The following is a 9,640-nucleotide window of genomic DNA, read 5'->3' on the forward strand; positions in this document are numbered from 1 at the left end:
ATAGATTTGCTGAGTTTACTGCCAGCAGCCTTGGCCAATAGTGGAGAAAAAGCAGAGTAAACAGAGACTTCTGTTTCTTTTTTTAGTGCTTTCCTAAATGATTCTCCTTCCCTCTCCCCACTCTCTGAAACTTCTAGATCTTCAGGTGTAAGAGTATGTGAATCACACATGCCATTCACTCAATGATCTGCATCCATGGGGGCAGTTTCATCTGTTTCCCCCCACATCCTGCCCTGTCCTCCCCTCCTGCCAAACAGCAATCAGCCCTCTTTATCTTAGCAACTTTGTCTTTCTTTTTTCTCTGGCATTTTGGGCCCACTGGGGAGTCCTAATTGAGCCAAGAGTTGGAGCTGAGATGCAAGTGTTTTTTCCTCCCAGAGGTCTGGGTATGGGTTGGGTGTGAATTGACCAGTAACTGGGCACAGCCTGGGGGTGGTCCTTTCCTCCAACTCAGAAATTTAATCAAGATCTAAATCTAAAGCCATTTCCCGTTGGAGTGACCTGCCCAGCTTTCTCTTTGTCATTTGATTTCTGAATCTTTCTTTAGTATACTAGAAGAGTGGGACCGGCCATTAGTCACAAATGTCGATTATCACCCCGTAAGTGGTGTCACATAACTAACTGCATCTCCTTTAACTTCACCACAGCCTAGCTGTGGAGGTGGATTGTTACCTCTCTTTTACAGAAGATGAAGATGAGGCTCAAAGGACACCAAGCCAGGCTGGAACTCTGATGAGACCTCAGTGGACTCTGCGCATGCTCTGCCACGTAACCTTGGCATTTACCTCCACACTCCAAAGATGCCACTTGGAACATCTGCATGTCTGGCAAACCAGAAGTACCAGAGAGCTGAAAGAGCAGCCCTCCACAAATGACAACAGGGTAGGGCATAAGAACCTAGCTTCCTCGTTCTCAGTTGAGACGGCTCTACAGCATGCACCACACCAACTCCTAAGGGTCCCCAGCAGGATAGGACTCCAGGTGTCCACAGTGGTAACTGGCTTGATAACAGCTCTTTACTGGCTTTCTTTCTTTCCTTATCTCACTTTCCCATCCCCATGAATGTTTCCTGGGATCATCTCCCCAAAACATTCTGCATCCACATCTATGTCTCAGGGTCCGCTTAAGCAAAACTCAAGCTATGACAAATCACTTCAATTGTGTTGCTCTAATTTCTGGCCCTGCAGTGGTAGCAACAACAGCAGTAGTTGAGGGGAGCAGTAGTAGGGGACCAGGGCTCCCCTAGAGCCTCCATCGAGGTGGGTTCCAAGTAGAATGACCTGCCCTCACAAGAAAGTACTCATCTCACTACTGACCAGTGTGGGATGGGTGAGGTGTGCTCGTGAAAGGGCAATGGAGAGAATATGGCACTGTAAGTCAGGACGCCTGGTATGAGATAGTGAAAAATACTTCGCAAAAACCCAGGTTCATAGTGCGTTTATTCAACTTTTAAAAAACGTTTGCTTTTCAGTTGCTAATCCTAGCTGAGTGATCTCAGGCAAACCACTTAAGCACTCCGTATTGTTCACCCATCCATTCATTCCTCAGACATTTCTAAAGCTGCGTGGCAGGTACAGTGCTAGGTGCACAGATGTAGAGATGTCTCTGCTCTCTGGGAGCTCCCAGGCTGGAGGGACAGACCCACAACTCAAGGCACAGCGAGGAGCACATGGAGGGACCTCCCATAAATCAGACCTAGCAGCAGTAAACAGAATTCCATGTAATGGTATTTGACAGCTGATGAAGCACATTTACAATGATTTATTCAACATGTGTTTATTGAGCTTCCATGCCAGGGGCTCTTCCAGGTGCTGGGAACACAATAATTAACAGGGAAGACACACTTCTTTTCCCTGGAGCATGGAGTGTGTAAGTTAGACAAGTAAACAGGAAATTTCCATAGTCACACCTCTCCCTCACAATAGCCATGTGAAGTACACAGGGCTGAGATTCTGCTCCCGATTTATAATTTAGGAGACTGAGTTCCATAGAAGACTGATGACTTGCTCAAAGTCACAGTTAGATCATGGTGGCACCAGGACCCCACAAAGGTCCCACCCCAACTCCAAACCATTGGCTTTCCAGAGACAAATGTTACAAATGTTACCCTAATCAGAGTTAGAATAAAGGAAGCCAGGGGGACCTCAGAAGGTGTGAGGAAGATGGGGAGGTGGCCCTGAATGTCCCAGCAATGTCCCCCAAGCAGCAGATCTAGCAGCAAATAGACAACTTTTGGAGAGAGAGCTTGGAACTCTCTGGCCACAAATCAATCAGGAGGGTCTTCATTTTTCACATTAAATCCCTTCCACTGTCTCCAGCCCCTTCAGAAAGGCTTGCCCCAGGTTTCCTTAGACACTGATTCATTTATTCTTGGAGGAAATAACCCATCCTTGGGTTCTTTTGTGATCCTACCTCCCTCCATGGCTCCCATCTGCTTCCTTCAAGCCTAGAAATAAGAAGACTGCAGGGGATAAAAATGAGCCTGCAGATAGGCTGCCGCTGATCTGAATGTCCCATATTGAAATCTTCCCTTGAAACATGGTTTTGGGGGTGGTAGAGACAGGTTGCCAAAGCTTCTGATAAAATACAAACAGCTGTGGGAGGTGGCTTTAACCGGAAATGTGAAGGGGAGTCATGAATAATCTGGCTTTTCATCAAGCAGAGCCAGATGTTGGGGCTGGTGGAGGAGGGCTCATAGGGAGCAGGAATGACAGATTAGCAAACTCTTTTCTAGGAGTAGGAGGCACAGGTTTCCAGGTACAGTGGGAAAATCTCACGCCAGGGTCAAGGGAATGACCTTGGGTACATTCTGTCTAGGCAGCCAAAATCCTTAGCTAAAGAAGCCCAATAACCAGTTTGGGGGCTCTGCATTCAATTCTACTCTGTGTGCAGGGGTGGGGGTGGGAGGTGGACCTTCCCATACCAACAAACAATAGGGTCTCTGCAAATATAATCAAGTTAAATGACGTCATACTGGATTAAGTTCAGTTCAGTTCAGTCGATCAGTCGTGTCTGACTCTTTGCAACCCCATGAATCACAGCACGCCAGGCCTCCCTGTCCATCACCAACTCCCGGAGTTCACTCAGACTCACGTCCATCAAGTTGGTGATGCCATCCAGCCATCTCATCCTCTGTCGTCCCCTTCTCCTCCTGCCCCCAATCCCTCCCAGCATCAGAGTCTTTTCCAATGAGTCAACTCTTCGCATGAGGTGGCCAAAGTGCTGGAGTTTCAGCTTTAGCATCATTCCTTCCAAAGAAATCCCATACTGGATTAGAGTGGAATATAATCCAGTGACTGGTGGCCTTAGCAGAAGAGGGAAATGTAGACAGAGAGACAGAGAAAGCCAGGCCAAGTGACGACAGAGGCAGAGACTGGAGTAATGCAGGTCTAAGCCAAAGAAAGCCAAGGATTCACCACCAGAAGCTAGAAAGAGTCAAGGCAGGATTCTTCCTTAGAGCAATCAGAGGGAGCATGGCCTTGTCAACACTTAGATTTCAGACTTCCAGCCTCCAGAAATATGAAAGAGTAAATAAATTTCTAAGCCACTCATTTTGTGGTACACGTTGTTACAGCAAACCCAAGAAAGTAATACAGAGATATGAATAAATATATATAGTTACTCATGTTTTTAAAACTAAATAATAGAACAACTAATTACTGTTGGCTGATCTAGGAATGACATCTTAGAATGACTGGGGGGACTTGACTCTGTGCCATGTGTCTCTGACAGGCTTAACTAGGCATGTTCCCAAGCACGAATGAGTAGGCAGAAATAGCCAAGAAGCCTTAATGACTGGGTTTGAAACTGGCACACCATTGCTTCTGCTTCCTTCTATTGACCAAAGATAGACACAAGACCAGCCCAGATTCAAAGGCAAGTAAAACAAACTTAACTTCTTTAGGGAAAGACTGAAAAAGACACATGGCAATAGGGTGTGTATGCAGAAACACATAGAGTGAAGAATTCGAGCCATTAAAGCAGTCTACCCCACCAAAATATATAGAGGAATGAAGCAAGTGAGTCATTATATTCATGTTTTTATGATAAAATTTCAGAATAAGAGGCAAGAGACAAACCCAGTAAGATGCAAACACAAAAACCCAGGATGTTAAAGATAAATTCTCTCATAAATATTTTGAAACAACAGTATGCTGCTGCTGCTGCTGCTGCTAAGTCGCTTCAGTCGTGTCCGACTCTGTGCAACCCCAGAGACGGCAGCCCACGAGGCTCCCCCATTCCTGGGGTTCTCCAGGCAAGAACACTGGAGTGGGTTGCCATTTCCTTCTCCAATTCATGAAAGTGAAAAGTGAAAGGGAAGTTGCTCAGTCGTGTCTGACTCTTAGCGACCCCATGGGCTGCAGCCTACCAGGCTCCTCCGTCCATGGGATTCTCCAGGCAGGAGTACTGGAGTGGGGTGCCATTGCCTTCTCTGAAACAACAGTATAAACTCTAACAAAGAGAAAAACAGATTTTATTTTTTATTTAATTTTTAAGAAATACCATATTTTAAAAAATTTTTCTAAGAAATATATATTTCTCAGCTCTGTTCAAAAAGACCTAGAAGTCTACTGTATAGCACAAGGAACTATATTCAATATTCTGTGATAAATAATAATAGAAAAGAATATGAAAAAAGAATGCCTCAGTTCAGTTCAGTTCAGTTGCTCAGTCGTGTCCGACTCTTTGTGACCTCATGAATTGCAGCACGCCAGGCCTCCCTGTCCATCACCAACTCCCGGAGTTTGTTCAAACTCATGTCCATAGAGTTGGTGATGTCATCCAGCCATCTCATCCTCTGTCATCCCCTTCTCCTCCTGCCCCCAATCCCTCCCAGCATCAGGGTCTTTTCCAATGAGTCAACTCTTTGCATCAAGTGGCCAAAAGTATTGGAGTTTCAGCTTCAACATCAGTCCTTCCAAAGAACACCTAGGACTGATCTCCTTTAGAATGGACTGGTTGGATCTCCTTGCACTCCAAGGGACTCTCAAGAGTCTTCTCCAACACCACAGTTCAAAAGCGCCAATTCTTCAGTGCTCAGCTTTCTTCACAGTCCAACTCTCACATCCATACATGACTACTGGAAAAACCATAGCCTTGACTAGATGGACCTTTGTTGGCAAAGTAATGTCTCTGCTTTTCCATATGCTATCTAGGTTGGTCATAACTTTCCTTCCAAGGAGTAAGCATCTTTTAATTTCATGGCTGCAGTCACCATCTGCAGTGATTTTGAAGCCAAAAAAAAAATAAAATCTGACACTGTTTCCACTGTTTCCCCATCTATTTCCCATGAAGTGATGGGACCAGATGCCATGATCTTCGTTTTCTGAATGTTGAGCTTTAAGCCAACTTTTTCACTCTCCTCTTTTACTTTCCTCAAGAGGCTTTTTAGTTCCTCTTCACTTTCTGCCATAAGGGTGGTGTCATCTGCATATCTGAGATTGATATTTCTCCCGGCAATCTTGATTCCAGCTTGTGCTTCTTCCAGCCCAGCGTTTCTCATGATGTACTCTGCATAGAAGTTAAATAAGCAGGGTGACAATATACAGCCTTAACGAACTCCTTTTCCTATTTGGAACCAGTCTGTTGTTCCATGTCCAGTTCTAACTGTTGCTTCCTGACCTGCATATAGATTTCTCAAGAGGCAGGTCAGGTGGTCTGATATTCCCATCTCTTTAAGAATTTTCCACAGTTTATTGTGATCCACACAGTCAAAGGCTTTGGTATAGTCAATAAAGCAGAAATAGATGTTTTTCTGGAACTGTCTTGCTTCTTCGATGATCCAGCGGATGTTGGCAATTTGATCTCTGGTTCCTGTGTCTTTTCTAAAACCAGCTTGAACATCTGGAAGTTCACGGTTCACATATTGCTGAAGCCTGGCTTGGAGAATTTTGAGCATTACTTTACTTTAACTCTTTGCATGTTTTTCCGTCTGCAAAGTAGTCTAGTAATAGGGCCTAATTCATAAGGTTGGAATTCATAAGGATTAAGCAGTTAATATCAGTAAAGTGCTTAGAACAGTGCTCAGAAGAATTAGCTATTAGTATTCCACTGGGAGAGAAGTCCAATGTATTACACACTGGGAATGTTGACCTCTGGACCAATCAAATGCGACTTGCGGGTGAGGCTCAGTACACATGCGGCAGCTCTCTCTGGAATGGCTAAGTGAAGAGGAAGCAGCGCTCAGGGAATGGATATCTCAAGAGAAGGAAAGTGGGGACTTCCCTGGTGCCCCGGTGGTTAAGGTTTCGCCTTCCAATGCATGGCATGTGGGTTCAATCCCTGGTCAGGGAGCTGAGATCCCACATGCCTTGCAGCCCAAAAACTAAACCACAAAGCAAAAGCAATACCATAACAAATTCAATAAAGACTTAAAAAATGGTCAACAAAAAAGTTAATTTAAAAAAAAAAACACAGAGAGAAGGAAAGTGTAGTACTGGGCAGATGAAACATTTGCAGAGGAGGTGCACTTCACCACTAGGAAAGACGCAGAAGATACTCACCAGTGCACTGTGGGAGGGAGGGTGAAGCAGAGCCCCGAGGTTTCCTGAGTGTCCCTTGGAGAGCACCAGGGAGAGAAGTGGGGAAGCAAAGACTACTATTTCTTTCTCTGCAACTGTCACAGGGGAGTCCGGGGGCTGGGCATCAGGTGCAGGATATACTCAGGAGTGAGGCCCTACTGGTGACTGTCACTGTGAATGGCTGTAAGTGAGGCCCCTCATGCTGCTTCTAATCACTCGTTCTGCAAGACGAGTGGTGCACACATTTCAAAAAGCATATAAGACCAACCGTATATCTTCCTGCTTCCTCTTGAGCCTCTGTAACCAAAGGAGGCATTAATGCCCCACCCTGAAAAAGAGTTTTATGTTTTAGTTCCTCCCCAGCACACTGAAGACACTTAGTCCAAGTGAGAATAGCTTTTGTAGAATGCCTTTAGAGTAATCTGGTCTCCTCTCCCTCTCTCAGGGGTCCTAGCAGGTGGAAAGCCCTTTGCTAGGTTCTGGGGAGAAAACTTACTAACACTCCCTCAAACAGCCTGCTGGGCTCTTAAGAGAATTCTTCAGCAAGGGGAGGCAACTGCTGCTGTTTTTTCTCACCTTTCATCCCAAACTGACCATTTTCAGTCTCTCCTGGACTTGAGTGCCTTCTGGGTGAGCACCAGCCTTGATACACACATTTCCAGCAGCTTGGGAATGAATAGAACAGTGTGGGACAATGGCAAGAAGTGTGACTTTGCAGTTAGACAAACTGGTTTCAAGTCTTAGCTCTGCCTCCTAATTGCTTATTTACTCATTTGTTAATTTATTTATTTTCCTTGGAAAAGTTACTTAACCCCTCTGAGCCTATTTTCTTATTTGTAAAATGGGAATAATAATGAAACCTTGACTACCCATGGCTTCTGTGAGATCAAGTGAGATAACAGGAGAGCAGAGGAGCGCTTTTCAAAATTTAATTTTATGCAGAGCCCCAATACAAAACAGATTGCTTACATGAATACCTGTGGTTGTTCATATAATCTATATGAATCCATAGTTTTAAATTTTATAAAAATATATGTGATTTATAAGTTAAGATTTATAATATTAATACACATTTAGTGTGTCAATTAATCTATGACAAAGGAAGCAGAAAAGAAGAAAGAAGAAAGCACAGTCTTTTCAGTAAGTGGTGCTGGGAAAACTGGACAGCTACACATAAAAGAATGAAATTAGAACATTCTCTAATATCACATATAAAAATAAACTCAAAATAGGTTAAAGACCTAAATGTAAGACTGGATACTATAAAACTCCCAGAGGAAAACACGGGAAGAACACTCTTTGACATAGATTGAAGTAATATCTTTTTGGATACCTCTTCTAAAGTAAAAGAAATAAAAGCAAAAATAAACAAATAGAACCTTATTAAACTTACAAACTTTTGCACAGCAAAGGAAATCATCGACAAAACCAAAAGACAACCTACTGAATGGGAGAAAATATTTGCAAGTGATATGACTGTAAGGGATTTATATCCAGCATATATAAATAGCTCATACAGCTCAACATTAGAAAACAAACAACCCAGTTTTAAAGTAGGCAGAACCGTGAAGGAAAGTTACAGGGCTCAAAATAGCCTGGAGTTAAAACTCCCCTCCAGATCCTCCCCACTATTCCATGCAAAATAAAGAACTCTCACCCGAAGAAAAAAAATGGACATTAAGGTTGATTACACCGAGCTCCCAGCCACTCCAGCCTCTGGCCCATCTCCAGAATTCCTTGCCCCAGCCATTTAAGAGATAACTACTCCGAACAACCATGGAGAACAGGCCCCCCTTAAGACAGTAGATTTCCACATACATGCCTATATATACTTACTCTTTTCTTGGGTTAGTGCACAGCTCACTAATCTGACTGCTGCCCCTTCTCGCCTCATTAAAGGTGATCTGTTCCTGTAAAGTGCCGGTCTCATTCTTTTTCTGAATCTTGCCTTCTCTAATTCCCTTACCCTACAAACCCAATAGATTTTTTCCAAAGAGGAAATGCAATTGACAACAGGGATATGAAAAGATGCTCAACGTGGCTAATAATCAGGAAGATGAAATCAAAATCACCCTGAAATATCACCTCACACCTGTCAGATGGCTATTATCAAAAGTCTGCAAATAACAAAATGTATGTGTGACCCCATAGATGGCAGCCCACCAGGCTCCCCCGTCCCTGGGATTCTCCAGGCAAGAACACTGGAGTGGGTTGCCATTTCCTTCTCCAATGCATGAAAGTGAAAAGTGAAAGTGAAGTCGCTCAGTCATGTCTGACCCTCAGCGACCCCATGGACTGCAGCCTACCAGGCTCCTCCGTCCATGGGATTTTCCAGGCAGGAGTACTGGAGTGGGGTGCCATTGCCTTCTCCGCCAAACCCCCAGACCACTAATTAAAAAAGATACATGCACCTCAATGTTCATAGCAGCATTACTTACAATTGCCAAGACATGGAAACAACCTGTGTCCATCAGCAGGTGAATGGATAAAGAAGATATAATATATATACAATGGAATACTACTCGGCTATAAAAAAGCCATTTGTACCAACATGGATGGACTTGGAGGGCATTATGCTAAGTGAAATAAATCAGACAGAGAAAAATCAATACTGTATGATATTGCCCATATGTGGAATCTAAAAGACACAACAAACTACAATGAATATTAGTGAATATAACATAAAACTACTTAATATAATGTGAAACTAGTGAATATAATATAAAAGATACAAATACAGATATAGAGAACAAACTAATGATTACCAATGGGGGGAGGGGCAATATATGAGTGGGTGTAAGATAAGTTCAAGGGTGTATTGTACATTTTGCAATAACTTTGTAAATGGAAAATAACCTTTAAAAATTTTATAAACCTCTAAAAACTTTAAATAAAAATTAAAATTTTTTATTTATTATTATTAATTTTTATTTATTATTAATTTTTATTTTAAATTTTAAAAATTAAAAAATATTTATATTAACTTATTAAAGTCAATAATTATAATAATCAAGAGATATCTTTGATGAATAGAAAGATTTTAAATTGAGATATTGGGCAATAGTTGCAATCTCATGTATCCTGTTTATTTCTCAACTTTATTTTGTCACACAGAATAA

The sequence above is a fragment of the Bubalus bubalis genome, chromosome 6 (genome assembly GCF_019923935.1).
Source record: "Bubalus bubalis isolate 160015118507 breed Murrah chromosome 6, NDDB_SH_1, whole genome shotgun sequence".
In the NCBI taxonomy this organism is placed as follows: domain Eukaryota; kingdom Metazoa; phylum Chordata; class Mammalia; order Artiodactyla; family Bovidae; genus Bubalus; species Bubalus bubalis.